The sequence below is a fragment of the Anabrus simplex genome, chromosome 7 (assembly GCF_040414725.1).
Source record: "Anabrus simplex isolate iqAnaSimp1 chromosome 7, ASM4041472v1, whole genome shotgun sequence".
Taxonomy (NCBI): Eukaryota; Metazoa; Arthropoda; class Insecta; order Orthoptera; family Tettigoniidae; genus Anabrus; species Anabrus simplex.
Window position 1 is genome coordinate 145,330,723 of NC_090271.1, and position 19,245 is coordinate 145,349,967.

The window sequence follows — 19,245 nt, forward strand, 5'->3', positions numbered from 1 at the left end:
GAGTGTCATTTTTCGGAAGATCGTATTATAAAGGCAGACTCGTTTATTATTAATGGGAAAAAGTTGAACTTCCGAGAATAAAGTGGAGCTAACAGCCAGGAGCTGTCCCTCACATCTTTCCTAACTTACCGTCCTATTTAAGCATCCCTGAAAATTCGAAAATCCCTATTAAAATGAGAGTTACTCAAAGAACACATTGGCAATGACAATATTAACAGTAGGAGCTTAGAATGTAACGAACTCAATTTTCCCTCCACATCTAAAATACTTAATAGTGACAATAATGTAAAAATAAAAGAACCTGGTCCTCGTTTGCCCTGTAAAGTAGCTGATGGTGACGTTGATGATTCTAGAACTATTCTGTATTTGAGGAATTTAATTAGAACCAAAAAGAAATTAGTTACATGCAGAGCACTACAGCACTATAGCACTACAGCCCTTGAAGGGCCTTGGCCTACCAAGCGACCGCTGCTCAGCCCGAAGGCCTGCAGATTACGAGGTGTCGTGTGGTCAGCACGACGAATCCTCTCAGTCGTTATTCTTGGCTTTGTAGACCGAGGCCGCTATCTCACCGTCAGATAGCTCCTCAATTCTAATCACGTAGGCTGAGTGGTCCTCGAGCCAGCTCTCAGATCCAGGTAAAAATCCATGACCTGGCCGGGAATCGAACCCGGAGCCTCCGCGTAAGAGGCAGGCACGCTACCCCTTCACCACGGGGAGAGCTATATTAAAGCAGATTGCAAATAAAAATAATGTGTCAAGTGACGCTGAAGACAGTCTTAAGTTCCTTACCAATAAACAAAAAGTAATTGTGGACACAATGATAAAAATAAAAGCAGCGCCAGTCCGAAAGGTATGCGATATTCTAATGAATTTATATTACATAGTTTGCTTTTGAAAACCAAATCCCCTAAGGGTTACAGACATTATTTGAAGCATGAGTTACTTTCTGTCCCTACCGCAGCTCATTTGAGACGACTATGCAAAGGGTTCAAATGTAATTATGGTATTAATGGAAATGCCGTGAATGCAATTAACGATTTTTACTTAAACGAGCAAGACGAAAACAAGCGACTAGGTGTAGTGATTTTTTTCAGTTGCTACTCGATTACTGAGAGACGAAGGTAAACAAGAAGGAAAACAGCTTTTTAACTATGTACGGAGAAAATTAGTAAGGTACAGGTGGAGTGAGGAACATAGAAACGAATTTAGGGACTACTATAGGGGGGAAACTTCTGAAATTTTGAAGATATGTATTGAGAATATGATAGAGGATACTAACATAGATGAAGCAATAAGAATGGTTGAAAGATCAATAGAAGTAGCTGATTAAAAAAATGGTTGTGAGTAAGAGAAGGGGATATAAACAAAACGTATGGTATACTGATGAGTGTAAAGAAAAGAAAACTCAAGTGATGAAGGCATTAAAAATATACCGAAATGAGGGATCTCAGGATTTGCGAGCAGATTTTTGTAGAATGAGAAAGGAATACAAAGATTTAATGAGTGAAAATAAAAGGAACTGGCAGGCTGGAGAGGCAAATGATTACATAAGTACTGTAAAGAAAATGAAACAAAGAAAGTGTGGAAAAGAATGAGTACAATATGCAAAGATTATAAAAGCTGTAATTAAGTAAGCACATGCGATGAGGAGTGGTTAACGTATTTTAAGGGGTTGTTGTGGGGCAAAGACACATGGGAAAGGAAGAAAACTGACACTGGTATACTGAGACATGTGGAGTTCACTCTGCCTGTAAAAACCAAAACCCCATGGCACTACAGCCCCTGAAGGGCCTTGGCCTACCAAGCGACCGCTGCTCAGCTCGAAGGCCTGCAGATTACGAGGTGTCGTGTGGTCAGCATGACGAATCGTCTCGGCCGTTGTTCTTGGCTTTCCAGACCGGGGCCGCTATCTCATGGTCAGAGGATACTAATCACGATTCTGCCTGTACTAGACGATATAATAACCACAGATGAGGTACTACACATATTGAAAAAAGGGAAGGGAGGAAAATCAGGTGCTCCCGATGGAATTACGTATGAATTCTCGAAAGAGCTGAGGAATAACAGCTAGATGCTAGAAATAATAAATAAAATATTTAAAAAATCTTTGATGGCAGAAAAATTCCAAGATGTTGGCAAGAAGGAGTAATTTTCCCCATATATAAAAGAAATGGGGAAAGATCGAATACGAATAACTATAGGGGCATCACCTTGTTGGATACACTCAGTAAAATTTACACCGGTATTTTAGCAAAAGGAATTATGAAATGAGCAGAAGATTAATCTATACTCTCAGTGTATCAGTCAGGATTTAGGAGAGGAATGAGAACTAGAGATAATATATTTATAATTAAAACAATAATAGATAAATAAATAAGGAAGAAAGGAGGTAGATTATATATTGCAGCAGTAGATCTGCAAAAAACTTTTGATTTGATTCGCAGACGGGCTGTCGTTGCGAAGCTGGCTGGAATAGGGATCTCAAATAAAATTATTAAAGCCATAGAAGAATTATATGCAGAAGTAATATGCTCGAATAAAGTTAAGGAAGGTCTGATGGTATACAGGATACACTCGAATATCGGACTTAAGCAGGGATGTAAATTATCATCAATATTGTTTTTACTTTTTATTAATGATGTAATGGACTGTCAGGGGAAGGAGGATAGGACAAGTCCCTGCTTAAATAACAAAGAAATTCCTGGCCTAGTTTTCGCAGACGCCATCCTCCTGCTCTCACTAACAACAGTCGGAATGCAAAACAGTGTTAAGAAAACGGCCGAATATTGCAGTACGTGGAATTTGAAAAGAAATATCAAGAAAACAAAAGTAATGGTTTGTAAAAGAGGAAATAAAGAGAAATGAAAGGCGCTGGTGGTTAGAAGGTGTAGAACTAGAAGTTGTATATAAATTAGAATATCTAGGAATCATAATAACATCGAATGGGATGTGGAAAGAACAAATAAAACGTGCCAAATTGAAAGGATTGGCCGCCCTATCAAGTACAATGTCTCTAGAGAGGAAGATGCCAAATATGGAATACAAGCTGCACAAAAATATTTTAACTGCGCTTGTGATATCAAAAACACTGTACCGGGCGAGTTGGCCGTTCGCGTAGAGGCGCGCGGCTGTGAGCTTGCATCCGGGAGATCGTGGGTTCGAGCCCCACTGTCGGCAGCCCTGAAGATGGTTTTCCGTGGTTTCCCATTTTCACACCAGGCAAATGCTGGGGCTGTACCTTAATTAAGGCCACGGCCGATTCCTTCCAATTCCTAGGCCTTTCCCATCCCATCGTCGCCATAAGACCTATCTGTGTCGGTGCGACGTAAAGCAACTAGCAAAAAAAAAAAAAAAAAAAACACTGTATGGTGCAGAAACATGGGGGGTCGACGTAGACAAAAACGCATTAGATGTAATAAGTAACAAATTCTGTAAAACAATAATGGGTCTACCAGACTGCACAGCAAATTGTGGAGCTTGAAGACTATGTGAAGATATCAGCATCCAAGCAGATATAAGCAGGAAAGTAGTACAATATTGGTTAAGATTAAGAAGGAGAGATGGGAGGGAAATATTGAACCTAGCATACCAACACCAGAAGAAACCCCTAGATGACGATTATTGGCTGTCGAAAGTGAAAAGTATGCTAGACAGAATAGGAATGGGAGAATACTGGGATAAAGAGATGAACAGTAAAGAGAAGAGATTCATCAAAAAAGTAACGATTAGAGTGAGGGACATTGAGAAACAGATGATTGGGGCAAATTGTGAGACCAAAAGAACGCTACCAGAATTTTGTGAAATTATTCAAAATATGTCAACAAGGAAAGAAAGACTCCCACATAGAGAACTAAGAGGTGTAGTGTGGTAGCTAATGGGAATATGTAAAAATAAGGGGCTGAGAGAGAAACAAAACGAAAATCATTGTTTATTCTATGGAGAAATAATGGAAGAGGCTCATCTATTGAGATTATGTAGGAGAACTGATGCACTGAGAACTAAATATTTTGGTGATGAATATAAATTAAAAGTAGAAAGAGAGAAGGAATTTTATACAATAGCTAAATTGTTAAATAAAGAATGGATCACTCCAGGACGAATAGCTACGACTTTTGTATTTTAAGAAGTATGTGGCAGAATGAAACGAAAAGATATTATCACTAACTGAAAGTATTGTTACTGTTAAACAAGTACTTGCGTCAAATATAGTAATGGTAAGATACATGGTGACATTTAAGAAAGCATTGAAATAGATTGATATACCTGAAAAGGTTATTTAAATGCCTGTGAAGGCGCTCTTGTGTCTTTGCCTGAAATGGTTTGACATAATATGTAGTATATGCTGGAAAGTGGGTATTTACACTTATTTAAATTATTTCTGCTGTGAAGTAGAAGTGTGTGCTTTTTGTTAGTTTGCCGCGACGTGAGCAGTTATATTGTATGTTTATAATGATCATGTTTTCTTTAAGTTAAGTGTATAAATAAGCTAAGGTAAGATACATGTTGTCCTAGACAATATAGCATTGCTAACGTCTAGGACAAAACAAATTATATTTAGTATAGTTAAACAAATATAAGAGGAAAATGTAAAATGTTAGGCACGCATCAAAATTGAACAAATTGCAGTAAAAGAGTGCTCTCTCCCTTAATTCCGGATAATCCGGAACTAGGGGATGGGCGTACTCCTATTCATTCATTCATATAGTGATTTTTGATGAAGTAAAATTGAGAGAAGACATTAGATTTAATACAACTACACTGACCGTTGACGGATTTCTTGATTTAGGAGATGGAAACTCCCTACGACAAAAAGAACGTCCTTGTCAATCACGCGCTTGTATTTATGTTTGTCCCTTTGTTGCACAGATGTATCCAGCCTGTAGCAGTGTATGCTAGCGAGAATGCAACTCCTGGAGAATTATTCTCAAAAATAATAATTCAGGTCATAATTCAATTGGAACAAGCTGGGGTGAAAGTAATAGGTTTTACGTGTGAGGGAAGGCAGTGTAATAAAATGACGTGGATGAATTTAGGAATTTTAGGGAAGAATGATAGAATAAAATGCTCCATTCAAAACCCGGCAAATCATCAAAGGCGAGTGTGGGCATTTTCTGATTCCGTGCATATTTTGAAGTGCATACATTATTATTTTCACGATAACGTTATTTTGCTGTATAAAGGCAAAGAGGTGAATTACAACTTTTATCGACCGTTATATCAAACGGACACATCTCCTGAGTTCGCTGGTCTTCGAAGTTGTCCTAACATCCTCTGGCATAGACCCAACCTCATTTTAAAGAATGAGCGCCAGGTTAGTTTGCTTTTCAGTTATTCAGTAATAGTGTAGCCGGCGTAATTAAGCTGTTTAGAGAAGTCAAGCCTAATGAATTCAGTGATAGTGAGCACATAGAAATGTTCACACAAGAAATGAATAATCTTGCAGATGCCCTTAATTCCACATTGCCCGTAAAAGGGCTTTATAAAGGTTCTCCGTCACACACAATATTGCTTGAATTTTTAGAAAACATCACATCTCGGAAAAACACATTTGCATCTTCAAGAACTTTGGAATCATTAAGAGTAACCTTGAAAATTACTCTGGAAATGGCGGACTACTTGTAGAGCAGAGGATTTAGGTATATCCTGACGGCAAAATGTAATCAAGATCCTTTGGAACGCCATTTCGGTATTTTGGATTCCCTTAGTTGTGATGATCACCCTTCCACTGTGGACTTTTTTACATTTACACATACTGCAGTCTGTGCATATACCTACCAAACTCGCCTTAAATTCGACCGCAAATTGCCATTCAGTGATAGATTCTCCCCCTTAGGCCTACTTCATTTGTTAGTCATATCCGTACAATGGCTAAAGAAAGTGAACGTAAGAATAGAGAAATTAAAGATTCAGCAGAGGTCAAAATTAAAGAAAAAATAGCACTCACGGACTGTGAAAATGAAATAACGCTTCCTTACGTGGGAAATCTCACAAAACAGAATTTAGTGTTTCACTTGGTACGCTACATAGTAAGAAAAAGTGACAAATATGTTGACTGCTTAGATTGTGCTCGCACTCTTCGTAGTGATCAGCCACCTGAGCTTCCTCAATAAAGATTATGGCACGAGGAAAGGCTTGCAATACTTGACATATCCTTCGTCGTGTGTTTTACTACTTCCCTGCTTATATTGGCTTGGATGCTGATATCTTCACATAGTCTTCAAGCTCCACTATTTGCTGTGCATTCTGGTAGACCATTTATTGTTCTACAGAATTTGTTACTTATTACATGTAATGATTTTTTGTCTACTTCGAACCCCCATGTTTCTGCATCATACAGTGTTCTTGATATCACAAGCGCAGCTACGGTTGCTATTGCAAGTAGAAGAGGTCGTCTCAGAAAAACTGCTATCAGAACAAATTTTTTGCATGTTTGGACAGCATAGACTCTATAGTTGTCCGACCGACAGACTTTGAATGCAGCAGTGATCACAGATATGACCTTGTGGGGAAAATTAGTGTTTCATTACATTAAGTGCCGGTTCTTCTTCTTCCGTCCGAAGGAAATAAGGAAAGAACTGCTATCGTCCAAATAAGCGAAATCATCCCGGAAGTTCTCCAAGGTTTCGGACAACTAACGCTTTTGAGGGTGAGTTAAAACTGTTTGTATATGTCTTAGATAATGTGAAATGCATAATAGTTTCAACTATGTCTCAGTACTTTGTAGGTCATTTCAGAATTACTTATGTTCAAATATTTTCAGAGGATAACATTAAGCCATTAAATTAGTGTGTTTACCTGCTTCCTCTATTCAAATATTCCTGGATTGTACACACATGAAAAGGAATAAATCAAAGGTCATTCTAGCAACTGGAAGTCTTAGAGAATCTATTCCGTGTACGTTTTGTATTAATGCCGCGCCCGCTTATTGTATTAACGTGAGCAGCGCTGTTCACTCATAGCTATACTAGAGCAGTCTGCCGCCACCGCCCATTAACTAAGAGAGCACTCACTCCCTCTTTCAATACGCTATGATGATGATGATAATAATAATAATAATAATAATAATAATAATAAATTTAGATAGATACCGTATATGAAAACATGAAATTTTCCAGTCTTACCTTGAGAAACAAGAAGAGATAGCCGGTAGAATTCCTGTCACAACAGTCTGGGAGGTAGTGAAGAGTGCGATGTGTTGCACGTGCTTCTAACGCAGAGCAGATACTTATAAAATCTCTCCTCCTGGCCTTGATCCCCACTGTTACCTTTGGTCTCAGACAGCTCGTCGGTCGCAGGCCTCATCCTGCAAATAAGAAGTATCCGAACATGCGTAGAAATCAGACTTGAAACTGATAACTAGAGAGCAGATCAATAGGCAGGCAAATATGCGTTTATATAACTGAAGAATAGGCACTCATGTAGGCATTTAAACTGAAACAGGTACTTGTAAAGACAATGGAAGACTGTTATGTAAGGCTCCATGGTTAGCATACTGGTCTTTTAGTTCAAGGGGTCCCGGGTTCGATTCCCGGCGGGCCGAGGATTTTAACTTTCATTGGTTAATTCCACTGGCTTGGGGCTGGGACTTCGTGCTGTCTAAATTTAAAATTCATCTTCGGTAGGGCCACATCATCAGAGACACGCAGGACGCCTACAGGCTGTCATTTCGAAAAACCTGCACCAGGCCTCTCCGGAGGCCAGACTCCATTATTACTATTATTATCAGACGTGCCAACTCCTCCAATTTTAGCGGGTGACTTCCTATTTTTGGCCCTTCTTCCCTCTCTTCTGATTTCAGAGACTTATCTCCCGAGTTTGAGAGCACATTTAGTATTCCTGTTTTTTTTTAATCCCAGGCTTTTCCTCGTTCTTTAAGTAGATGGAGAGAATTGATGTTCAGTGGGCACTGGTAAGACAGATGAAATCAGCTGCTGGTGTTCTTAAATATGACAGAATCTCTATCGTAATGCTTTTTATTTTATCATTTCCACATAGCAATGCCGACTGCGAGATTATTCTTTAGCATATTTACAAGGACAAAAACTCAATTCAGATCAAAGTTTCCCGAAAAAGAATTCTGGAAAAAATGTTAACTTTAAAACTCGTTCAACAAGGCCAGTGCTTGAGCATAAATCTAGTTCAGAAATTAATGAAGAGGCCTAAGGCAGTTATAATGAAGAATCATGTTGTGTTCTAAGCTCAGACACATGAAGTATTTATCGACAAATAAGAAAGATAAATTACGTAATTGAGTAGTAGCCTATAATGTGTTAACTGTTCTTCAAAGTTACGTCATCATTGATGTGTCGTTAACATGTCGAGATATCCCGCAAAAAGATCTGATTTTTTGTTTTTGAAAGTTGGCACGTCTGCATTATTATTATTTTATATTTTATCCACAATTCAACAATATCAAGAGAAAAAAGTTGATGATAAGGTTCTGGAACAAGAAGAGGCTGTTGATGCTGTTGAAGTGAGAAACTCAATTTTCAGGTCAGAATTCGATAGAGTTTTCAGAAACCTAAATATGAACAAGGCACCTGGAATTGATAACATACTCAAAATTACTGACAGCCTTAGAAGAAACCGGCATGGCGAGGTTATTTCATTTATTGGTGTGTAAGATGTATGATACAGGAGAAGTGCCATTAGATAGAATGTTGCTATAACCTACTTCCAAAATAGCAGGTGCTGACAAGTGTGTTTTCTTTCTTTCTTAATCAGCTTACCCTCCAGGGTTGGTTTCTCCCTCGGACTCAGCGAGGGATCCCGCCTCTACCGCCTCAAGGGCAGTGTCCTGGAGCGTGAGATATTGGGTCTGGGGATACAACTGGGGAGGATGACCAGTACCTCTCCCAGGCGGCCTCATCTGCTATGCTGAATAGGGGCCTTGGTGGGGGATGGGAAGATTGGTGATGATGATGATGGTGATGCTTGTTTAAAGGGGCCTAACATCTAAGGGGAAGGGATAGACAAGGAAGAGGGAAGGAAGCGGCCATGGCCTTAAGTTAGGTACCAGTGATGGTGGTAGTGATTAGTACAACTAGGCAACCATCCTCTACATAACACTAATCAGAGGCGGAAAAATGGAAAAATGAAGATATCGACCAAAGTAAGACAAGGGCCACGAAGGGGGTGAAAATGAAAGATTTCCTAGCCCTCGCAAACCTAATAGCGTCGGGTTCGGAAAATAACAAGAGTTGATCAAAAGGGGTCAGATATGATAGGTAGAAGTGAGGAGCCTGGCACAAGTAAGTGGAAGTAATACCAGGACTCAGCTGAGGGCCGCATGTTCGCCAACTCACGCTTCAAAGTGCAAAGCCTCTGAGGCCCCCTTTTAGTCGCCTCTTACGACAGGCAGGGGATACCGTGGGTGTTATTCTACCGCCCCCCACACACAGGGGGAAGTTAGGTACCATCCCTGCATTTGCCTGGAGTAGAAGTGGGAAACCACGGAAAACCACTTCGATGATGGCTGAGGTGGGAATCGAACCCACCTCTACTCAGTTGACCTCCCGAGGCTAAGTGGACCCCGTTCCAGCCCCCGTACCACTATTCAAATTTCATGGCAGAGCCGGGAATCGAACCGGGGCCTCCAGGGGTGGCAGCTAATCACACTAACCACTACACCACAGAGGCGGACAGTGTGTTAACTACCACACCATTAGTTTAATATCTCACGCTTGCAAAATTTTAACACGTATTGTTTACAGAAGAATGAACAGACAAGTCTAAACTGAGTTGGGAGAAATCAGGTAGGCTTCAGAAGAAATATACGAACAATATTGAAGCAATCCTAACTCCTCGTCTGATCTTAGACGAACGAAATGAGAAGGACAAGCCAATGTATATGGCATTTGTAGATCGAGAAGCATTTGATCATGTTGATTGGAACCAAGCTATTTGATATTCTGAAGGTGATCGGGATTAGACACCAAGAAAAGAGGATTATCTATAATCTGTACAATCTCCAGTGATAAGAATCATACTATATAAAAAAATAAAAAACAGGTACAATAAAGTGACCATATAACAACTTCTAAAATCGTTTCACTTAAAAGTGAGTTTAACAGTACATCCATAAAGGAGTGAGGCAAAACTGCAGTTTGTCCTCTCTCATTTTCAATGTTTATATACAACAGGTGGTAAAGGGAATCAAAGAGGGATTTCGAAAAAGATTGATAATCCAAGGAGCAAAAATAAAAACTCTGAACTTTGCAATAAACGAAAGTAATGGATTGCAGTTGATGCAGGAAATATTAGATTAGGAAATGAAGTCGAAAGTAGATAAATATTGTTACTTGGGTAGTAAAATAACTAAGAACGAGAATAGGTGCTTTTGAAAATAATGTGGTGTTACAGAAAAACGATGAAGGTGAGATGTTTAGATCGAATCACGAATGAGGAGATAGACAATAGAGAACGATTTGGCGAAATTTCACCAGAAGAATAAATAGCAGGACACCATTTAAGACATCCAGGACTTGTTAAGTTTGTTTTTAAGGGAAGTGTAGGCGACAAGAGCGGTAGGGAGCGACCAAGGCATGAATGACAGATTAAAGTAGGCGTAGGATGTAGAAGAAATGGAATGGTTAGCACAGGATAGGGTGGCATGGAGTGCTCCATCAAATCAGTCTATGGACTGATGACCCAAACAACAATACTTTATCAACTACTATATACAAAAATAAAAACAGTTACAATACAGTGACCAATTCATAACTTCCAAAATCGTTTCACTTAACTGTGAGTTTAACAGTAGGCCTTCTGTTAAGATTTACATTTTTATGAACTCAATGAAAATGTAAAATTCTCAGAGTTAACAGTTGGTTATATCGATGGACTGCAGTCCAACTAACAACTTTTTGAAAAGATCTGACGTATTAATATGACAGTGTATGACTAAAACCTGTTTAAGATTCTTCGGAGGAGAGCTTGCTCTTCTGTCACAAGATATACACACATGTAACCCTCATACAAAGTGTTGAAATATCTACTGTGAAAACCCTAAAAGCAGCAAATGGTAGCTTACTCAACTTAAAATAGAATAAAGAAAGTTACTTGGTACCGGTAAAGATCACCCTCCACAAGCCCAAAGATATTAATAGAAGAACTAGGAAATACACTTCAGCAACTACCTGCAGCCACACATTATATAATAATAGGAGATATTAACATAGACATTTTAAATCCAACTGGTCAGTATGCTCAAAAAATTAAAAATGAATGCATAAATTCCTTAAGTGTAAATGGTTTCATTTCGTACATCAACTCTTCAACAAGGATAACCCCAAAATCTAGAACATGTATAGATCACACGCATGATAAGTCCCATAGAAATAAAAATTTTGAGTCATATGTTCTACATACTAGTATCACAGATCACAGTCCTACTTTTTCATACAAAAACAATCCCAGAAATATCATATACCACAAATGGAAGGAAAAATACTGACCAACACCAGAATAAATTATGAAGCTTTAAATAAAGCCTTAAAAAAAGGAAAATTGCGAATCTGTCCTGAATGAACATGATATCCACAAAGCGATCGGTAGTTTTATTGGGCTATTAACTCAACATATCCCTGAACACTCTACTAACACAAGACATGTAAGATCAAAATTCAGAAAGATAACACCATGGATCACAAATAGAATCCTAACTTCCATTAGAATAAGGGACAAATTACACCAGACAATTGTAAAACAAAAGATGAGGTCCTCAAATAATGACGAGATCACAAATACAATTACGAAACATAAAACATACCAAAACTGGATAAACAGTATCATTAAAGTAGCAAAAGAGAAGTACTATTCAAATAAAATTATGTCAAGCTCAAACAATTCTAAAATCCTATGGGAAAGCATAAATGATATGACATGTAGGAAGGAGAAAATAAATTCAGATATAGACAGCATAAATATTACAGACTCACAAGAAACAACCCAACCAACTATCATTGCAGACAAATTTGTAGATTATTTCAGTGGTATAGGTTTAGAACTTGCTGAAAAAATAATGAATACCAGCAAAGAACCTAATGACACATGTACATGTGATATTCATGCAATACCTCATAAATCACATAGCTGCACTAGAAGATAACTCACCGGGCGAGTTGGCCGTGCGCGTAGAGGCGCGCGGCTGTAAGCTTGCATCCAGGAGATCGTGGGTTCGAGCCCGACTGTCGGCAGCCCTGAAAGTGGTTTTCCGTGGTTTCCCATTTTCACACCAGGAAAATGCTGGGGCTGTACCTTAATTAAGGCCACGGCCGCTTCCTTCCAACTCCTAGGCCTTTCCTATCCCATCGTCGCCATAAGACCTATCTGTGTCGGTGCGACGTAAAGCAACTACCAAAAAAAAAAAAAAGATAACTCAGCCAATGGCTATGACAATATCTCAAGTAAAACACTTAAAACAATTAGTTCACATATTATACAGCCTCTGCATTATATTTTTAATCTATCACTAATGAAAGGACAATTTCCAGACCCATTCAAAAGTGCTATCATAGTCCCAATCCATAAATCAGGCGAAAAGAGAGAGTTAAACAATTATCGCCTAATTTCTCTCACAAACCACCTTTCAAAATTACTAGAGAAATGCATTAAAACCAGATTACTTAATTACCTGAATAAGTATAACATATTGTCTCAAAATTAGTTTGGTTTTAGAACAAAAGTTAGCGCTCAAGATGCAATATTCTCCGTAACTGATTATTTACACTGACTGACAGAGCAAATGCAACACCAAGAAGGAGTGGTCAGAACTTTATGCCAATTGTAGGGTAGACTGACGTCACTGAGGTATGCTCATGATGTGAAATGCGCCGCTGTGCTGCGCACGTAGCGAACGATAAATGGGACACGGCGTTGGCGAATGGCCCACTTCGTACCGTGATTTCTCAGCCGACAGTCATTGTAGAACGTGCTGTCGTGTGCCACAGGACACGTGTATAGCTAAGAATGCCAGGCCGCCGTCAACGGAGGCATTTCCAGCAGACAGACGACTTTACGAGGAGTATGGTGATCGGGCTGAGAAGGGCAGGTTGGTCGCTTCGTCAAATCGCAGCCGATACCCATAGGGATGTGTCCACGGTACAGCGCCTGTGGCGAAGATGGTTGGCGCAGGGACATGTGGCACGTGCGAGGGGTCCAGGCGCAGCCCGAGTGACGTCAGCACGCGAGGATCGGCGCATCCGCCGCCAAGCGGTGGCAGCCCCGCACGCCACGTCAACCGCCATTCTTCAGCATGTGCAAGACACCCTGGCTGTTCCAATATCGACCAGAACAATTTCCCGTCGATTGGTTTAAGGAGGCCTGCACTCCCGGCGTCCGCTCAGAAGACTACCATTGACTCCACAGCATAGACGTGCACGCCTGGCATGGTGCCGGGCTAGAGCGACTTGGATGAGGGAATGGCGGAACGTCGTGTTCTCCGATGAGTCACGCTTCTGTTCTGTCAGTGATAGTCACCGCAGACGAGTGTGGCGTCGGCGTGGAGAAAGGTCAAATCCGGCAGTAAATGTGGAGCGCCCTACCGCTAGACAACGCGGCATCATGGTTTGGGGCGCTATTGCGTATGATTCCACGTCACCTCTAGTGCGTATTCAAGGAAAGTTAAATGCCCACCGCTACGTGCAGCATGTGCTGCGGCCGGTGGCACTCCCATACCTTCAGCGGCTGCCCAATGCTCTGTTTCAGCAGTATAATGCCCGCCCATACACTGCTCGCATCTCCCAACAGGCTCTACGAGGTGTACAGATGCTTCCGTGGCCAGCGTACTCTCCGGATCTCTCACCAATCGAACACGTGTGGGATCTCATTGGACGCCGTTTGCAAACTCTGCCCCAGCCTCGTACGGACGACCAACTGTGGCAAATGGAGAACCATTCCTCAGGACACCATCCGCACTCTTATTGACTCTGTACCTCGACGTGCTTCTGTGTGCATCGCCGCTCGCGGTGGTCCTACATCCTACTGAGTCGATGCCGTGCGCATTGTGTAACCTGCATATCGGTTTGAAATAAACATCAATTATTCGTCCGTACCGTCTCTGTTTTTCCCCCAACTTTCATCCCTTTCGAACCACTCCTTCTTGGTGTTGCATTTGCTCTGTCAGTCAGTGTATATAAAACCATTGATAGCTCCAAAAGGACTATCTCTATATTTTTGGATTTAACAAAGTCATTTGATACCGTAGACCACAATATACTCCTTAGAAAACTTGAAAAAGTAGGCATTCGTGGAATTCCTCAAAATCTAATTAAAAGCTTTCTTTCTAACAGAACACAAAAGGTGAGAATCAAGGATACCCTGAGTAAAAGTGCTCAAGTAAAAAATCGGAGTACCCCAAGGAACAGTGTTAGGACCAATTTTTTCTGTTATATATCAATGATCTGTGTGAACTAAACTCTAATGTAAAAATTAACTCATATGCCGGTGACACGGTAGTCAAAGTCACGGGTGAAACTTGGGAAGACACCTTCAACAGAAGAACAAGAAACCCTAGTCATAATTCAGAAATGGCTAAACAACCACCTACTTACTTTAAATGAAAATGAAACAAAATTCCTCTGCTTCTCACATAATAAAATAATGCAACCGTCAGACAACGTAACACTAAGACTCCACACACCGACTTGCAAAAATACTGAAAGCTGCGACTGTTACCGGTATACTTTACAGAAATCAATAAATATTTCATACCTTGGGATAATTATAGAGAGTTATCTGAAATGGAATTTTTATGCATCAAATTTTATTTTAAAAACTTCAGAAACTTATTTATGTATTTTACAGAATTAGAAATGCCATTTCAACAAAAGTCTTGAAGTCCGTATACTTTGCCTTAGTTCAATCGCAACTGCAATATAGAATTAACAGTTGGAGTGGAATACTTGATTCACACTTGGCTCAGGTAAATACATGCCAGAACTACATACTGAAAGTCATGTACAAAAAGCCACTGATGTTTCCAACATATGAACTGTTCCAGCAAAGCATGGTACTTAATATACGGCAGCTATCTGTGCATCCAGTGACCCTATACATGCATAAAAATTTAAAGCTCTTTTGCAAAGAACACAAGTCAAACATTTGCACTAGGCTGCAAGACAGAACTGGAATAAGTAAACCACGCCGGAACATTTTACTTGGACAAAGAAATCTAAGTTGTCTAGGGCCACGGATATACAACGTATTACCTCTGGACGTGATCAGTGGCAACCAGAGTACCCTGAAGAAAAGGCTATTTACATGGCTCATTAACAGTTATTACAAAGTAGATCAACTTATAAACTTCCATGATAATATTTAAATCAACTAGCACACTATTCCTCTCTACTAAGAAACCAACCTTCTCCTTAACCCATGTCTCTAATTTCCAACTTCCTGTTTATTACACCAAATGCAGAAAAACAGTTCATAAAATTACTGTAGTCCGCCTCTGTGGTGTAGTGGTTAGCGACATTAGTTACCACCCCCCCCCCCCGCGGAGGTCCGGGTTCGATTCCCGGCTCTGCCACGAAATTTGATAAGTGGTACGAGGGCTGGAACGGGGTCCACTCAGCCTCGGGAGGTCAACTGAGTAGAGGTGGGTTCGATTCACACCTCAGCCATCCTGAAAGTGGTTTTCCGTGGTTTCTCACTTCTCCTCCAGGCAAATGCTGGGATGGTACCTAACATAAGGCCCAGGCCACTTCCTTCTCTCTTCATTGCCTGTCCCATCCAATCTTACCGTCCCTCCCAAAGGCTCCTGTTCAGCATACCAGGTGAGGCCGCCTGGGCGAGGTACTGGTCATTCTCCCCAGTTGTATTCTCCCACCCAAAGTCTGAAGCTCCAGGACACTGCCCTTGAGGCGGTAGAGGTGGGACCCCTCGCAGAGTCCGAGGGAAAAACCGACCCTGGAGGGTAAATAAATTAAGAAGAAGTAGAAGAAGAAGAAGAAAATTACTGTAGTAAATATCACCAAAATGATAATGGCGTAAATGATATTCACTAGATGCCATGATGTACATAATCTGTCTATTGTATTCTTGAAGCCCACACACAAGTTTACCTTATGTGGGATTCACACTGTATCTTTAACTATATCTGTATGTACTGTATATGTAAGGTATTGATCGTGAAAAAAAATGTTTAAAATTTAAAAATATACAAAAAATAAAAACTTAAAACACTTATGTAACTAGAAAAGGAGTCTACCTCCGTTAGCGTAACGGTTAGCGTTATTAGCTGCCGTCCTCGGACCCCGGGTTCGATTCCCGGTACTGCCACATATTGGAGACTGACAAGAGGGCTGGTATGTGGTTGAAATGACATATGCAGCTCACCTCCATTGGGGGTGTGCCTGAAAAGAGCTGCACCATCTCGGGATGAGGATACAAGATTCCTTTTTTACTAGAAAGGGATATCAGCACATCCCAGGAAATTACAGGCACATATTTCGTAGAAGGCAGTTCCTTTGACTCAAAATCATTCATCACTTTATACCAGTGGCGTATAATGAGGGCTACCAAGGCTATCGGTGAAGCCCAAACCTCAACTAAGAACGATGGACATCTAAAGCACATTATAATATAAGCATCTGACACATGGTTCTATTTTCAAAACTTGAAAGCAGTGAGAAAAAACGTCGCACGTATTTCTGAGCGCTAAGCATCGGAGACTGATATCGCAGCCCAGACTCTCGTCCGTCTCCCCTCTACTATCCCATAGCGGCTTGCCGCTGTATATCGCATAGGAGCGGGGACCGAGGGGGATGGGTATGCTAGGCAGATCGCCACTACTAACTATAAACCATGCGTTACTCATCTCATCGTACATACTTCCTCATCTCATACTTCTGACTTAATCATGTAGATAACAGAGTGCTGGTATTTCACTCCCGTTTCCTTCTATATCATTGTAGGAAGACACTGCAGGGCTGCTGTTATAGGAGCAATATAGTTTTATTTTAATAGGTATAACTTTGCTTGGAGTCGAACCCGGGATCATGGGTCAGACACCACCACTGATCTCCCGAGGAAGCTAATAAATTATTCCAATCCCTAACTCCTCTTCCTATAAAAGAACATTTGCCCCAATTTCCCCTTGAATTCCAACTTGATCTTCATACTTCATTCCTACAATTAAAACACCACTCAAGCTTATCATTCCACGCGAACTCACCACTGACAGCTCGAAACATACCGTACCATATAGTCGAGCATCTCGTCTCCTTACTCCCAGGTCTTCCCAGCCCAAAGTTTGTAACATTTTCGTAACACTACACCTTTGTAGGAAAACACCCAGAACAAACCGTGCTGCTTTCCTTTGAATTATTTCCAGTTCTCGTATCAAGTAATCCTGGTGAGAATCCCATACACTGGAACAATACTTTAGTTGGAGTCTTACCAGAGACTGATATGCCCTCTCCTTTGCATCCTTACTACACCCCTAAATACCCTCATAACCATGTGGAGAAATCTGCAACCTTTCTTGACAACCTCCTTAATACGATTTCCACAATATACCTTGCCCTGTATTATTCCTTGGTATCTAATCAAACAATCAGCAGTAACAACGTTAATATTACGGGCATTACTTCCAGAAGACCTGAGATGAATGCTAGTCGAGATGTGATGCTCGCCATGTCAGTTATTTCTCCTCTACCAGACGTAAAGTTTGTGGGAGAGCTTTAAAATACTTTAACTTGCCTTGTGGGTGGGGGCAGTAGAATAACACCCACGATATCCCCTGCCTGTCGTAAGAGGCGACTAAAAGGGGCTCCAGGGACTCTTAATTTCGGAGCGTGGGTTGGGGATGACGGGGTCTTAGCTGAGCCCTGGCATTACTTGTGCCAGGCTCCTCACTTTCATCTGTCCTACCCGACCTCAGTTGATCAACTCTTGTTCATTTCAGACCACGACGGTACAGTATTAGGTCAAGAGGCCTACGGAGTCTTTCATTTTCATGCCCGTAGTGGACTTTGTCTTTCTTTGGCCGATAACTTCATTTTTCTAATTGTCGGATCCCCTCTACTCACCCCCCCCCCCCCCTCCTGATTAGTGTTATCGGAGGATGATTGCCCAGTTGTACGTCCTCTTAAAACAATATTCAGCATCACCACCAGTGCTGTGACAACAATGGTGCGGCACGACATTCTCTATGCGCTCCGTCCTTAATGTTATAAGTGGTGGCTGCAATAATATCCTAATTTGAAGGGGGGTATGCGAAGTAGCTCCTTTCGGAAGAGCTTTCGCATTACTGGCCATCCGCACGGTCGTTTGCAAGCCTACTTTTTATTTATTTATTCCCTCTCGACCGCGCGTTGAAATTTATTTTTCTAAATTTTATTATCTTATTCACTTTCTACTTGAAAGACTTGCAGGCGGCCATGGACCGGGGGTGACAATGGCTCTTGAGCGGCAGTGGTCTAGCGTCGGGGATGTCTTGGTACGACCGCGACCGGGTAACCAGTGCCGAAAAGAGATATGGGATTGCCTGGTGGGTTTAGGGAGGTTTCTCATAACTTCTCCTTTACGAAGGGGTGGAAGTAGCTGGCAGAAGATTAGCCTTTGCACCTCAAGTTATTCTGTACTCTTGTACTAGGCTATGTTCCTGCGTTAGTACTCGCTTGTCGGTCATTTGTCCAAAGAGGTAGGTCACCACGGGCTGTGAGGCGGGGCGGAGCCTCACGGCAACCCTCCCCCCCCCCCCCCAAAAAAAAAGACACATACTAACACAGTTCTAGTCTCTTTATCTCACCTAGAAAAAGGCAAACCTTCTCGAGCTGGGCTGAGCGATGACCGTCCGACCAGGCCTCCGGTGATTTCATTTCCATCTCTTCGGATCGTTGATGAAGCATGAGGATGAACTTCATGATGTGGTTTCAGAAACTGGAAGCAGATTTCTGTCTTAACCAACATCGATGTCTTGATGTAGGGGAACAAGAGTTTGAATAAGAATAGTGAGTATGTTGAATAGCAATGTGTACTACTATGTATTCTTTTATCTGCCTGTAAAATAAAGTTTCACCGTGCAAGCCCCCTTTTCCCTTTTTTTTTTAAGGTACATTGTACTGGTAACATATGGTGCCCGTCATCGTTGAAAGGTCTGCCTTACAAAGGCTGCACCACTCTTAGTAATAAGCCATACAAAATACACCCTGTGGTGTACAAAATTCCCTGTACTCGCGGCAAGGTATACATTGGCCAAACATTCCGGTTCCATTGGTACTCGTATCAAGGAACACC

General features: G+C 41.1%; 1 protein-coding gene across 1 annotated transcript in view; it reads right to left on the reverse strand.

Annotated features, from left to right (window-relative positions):
- LOC136876985 (U-scoloptoxin(16)-Er13a) overlaps window positions 1–7,261 on the reverse strand; it is a 63,175-nt gene extending 55,914 nt beyond the window's left edge. Inside the window, exon 1 of the mRNA XM_067150761.2 lies at window positions 7,125–7,261. The gene's annotated coding sequence lies outside the window, so the exon portion shown is untranslated. The remainder of the gene's footprint in view (window positions 1–7,124) is intronic.
- Between the last annotated feature and the right edge of the window lie 11,984 nt (window positions 7,262–19,245).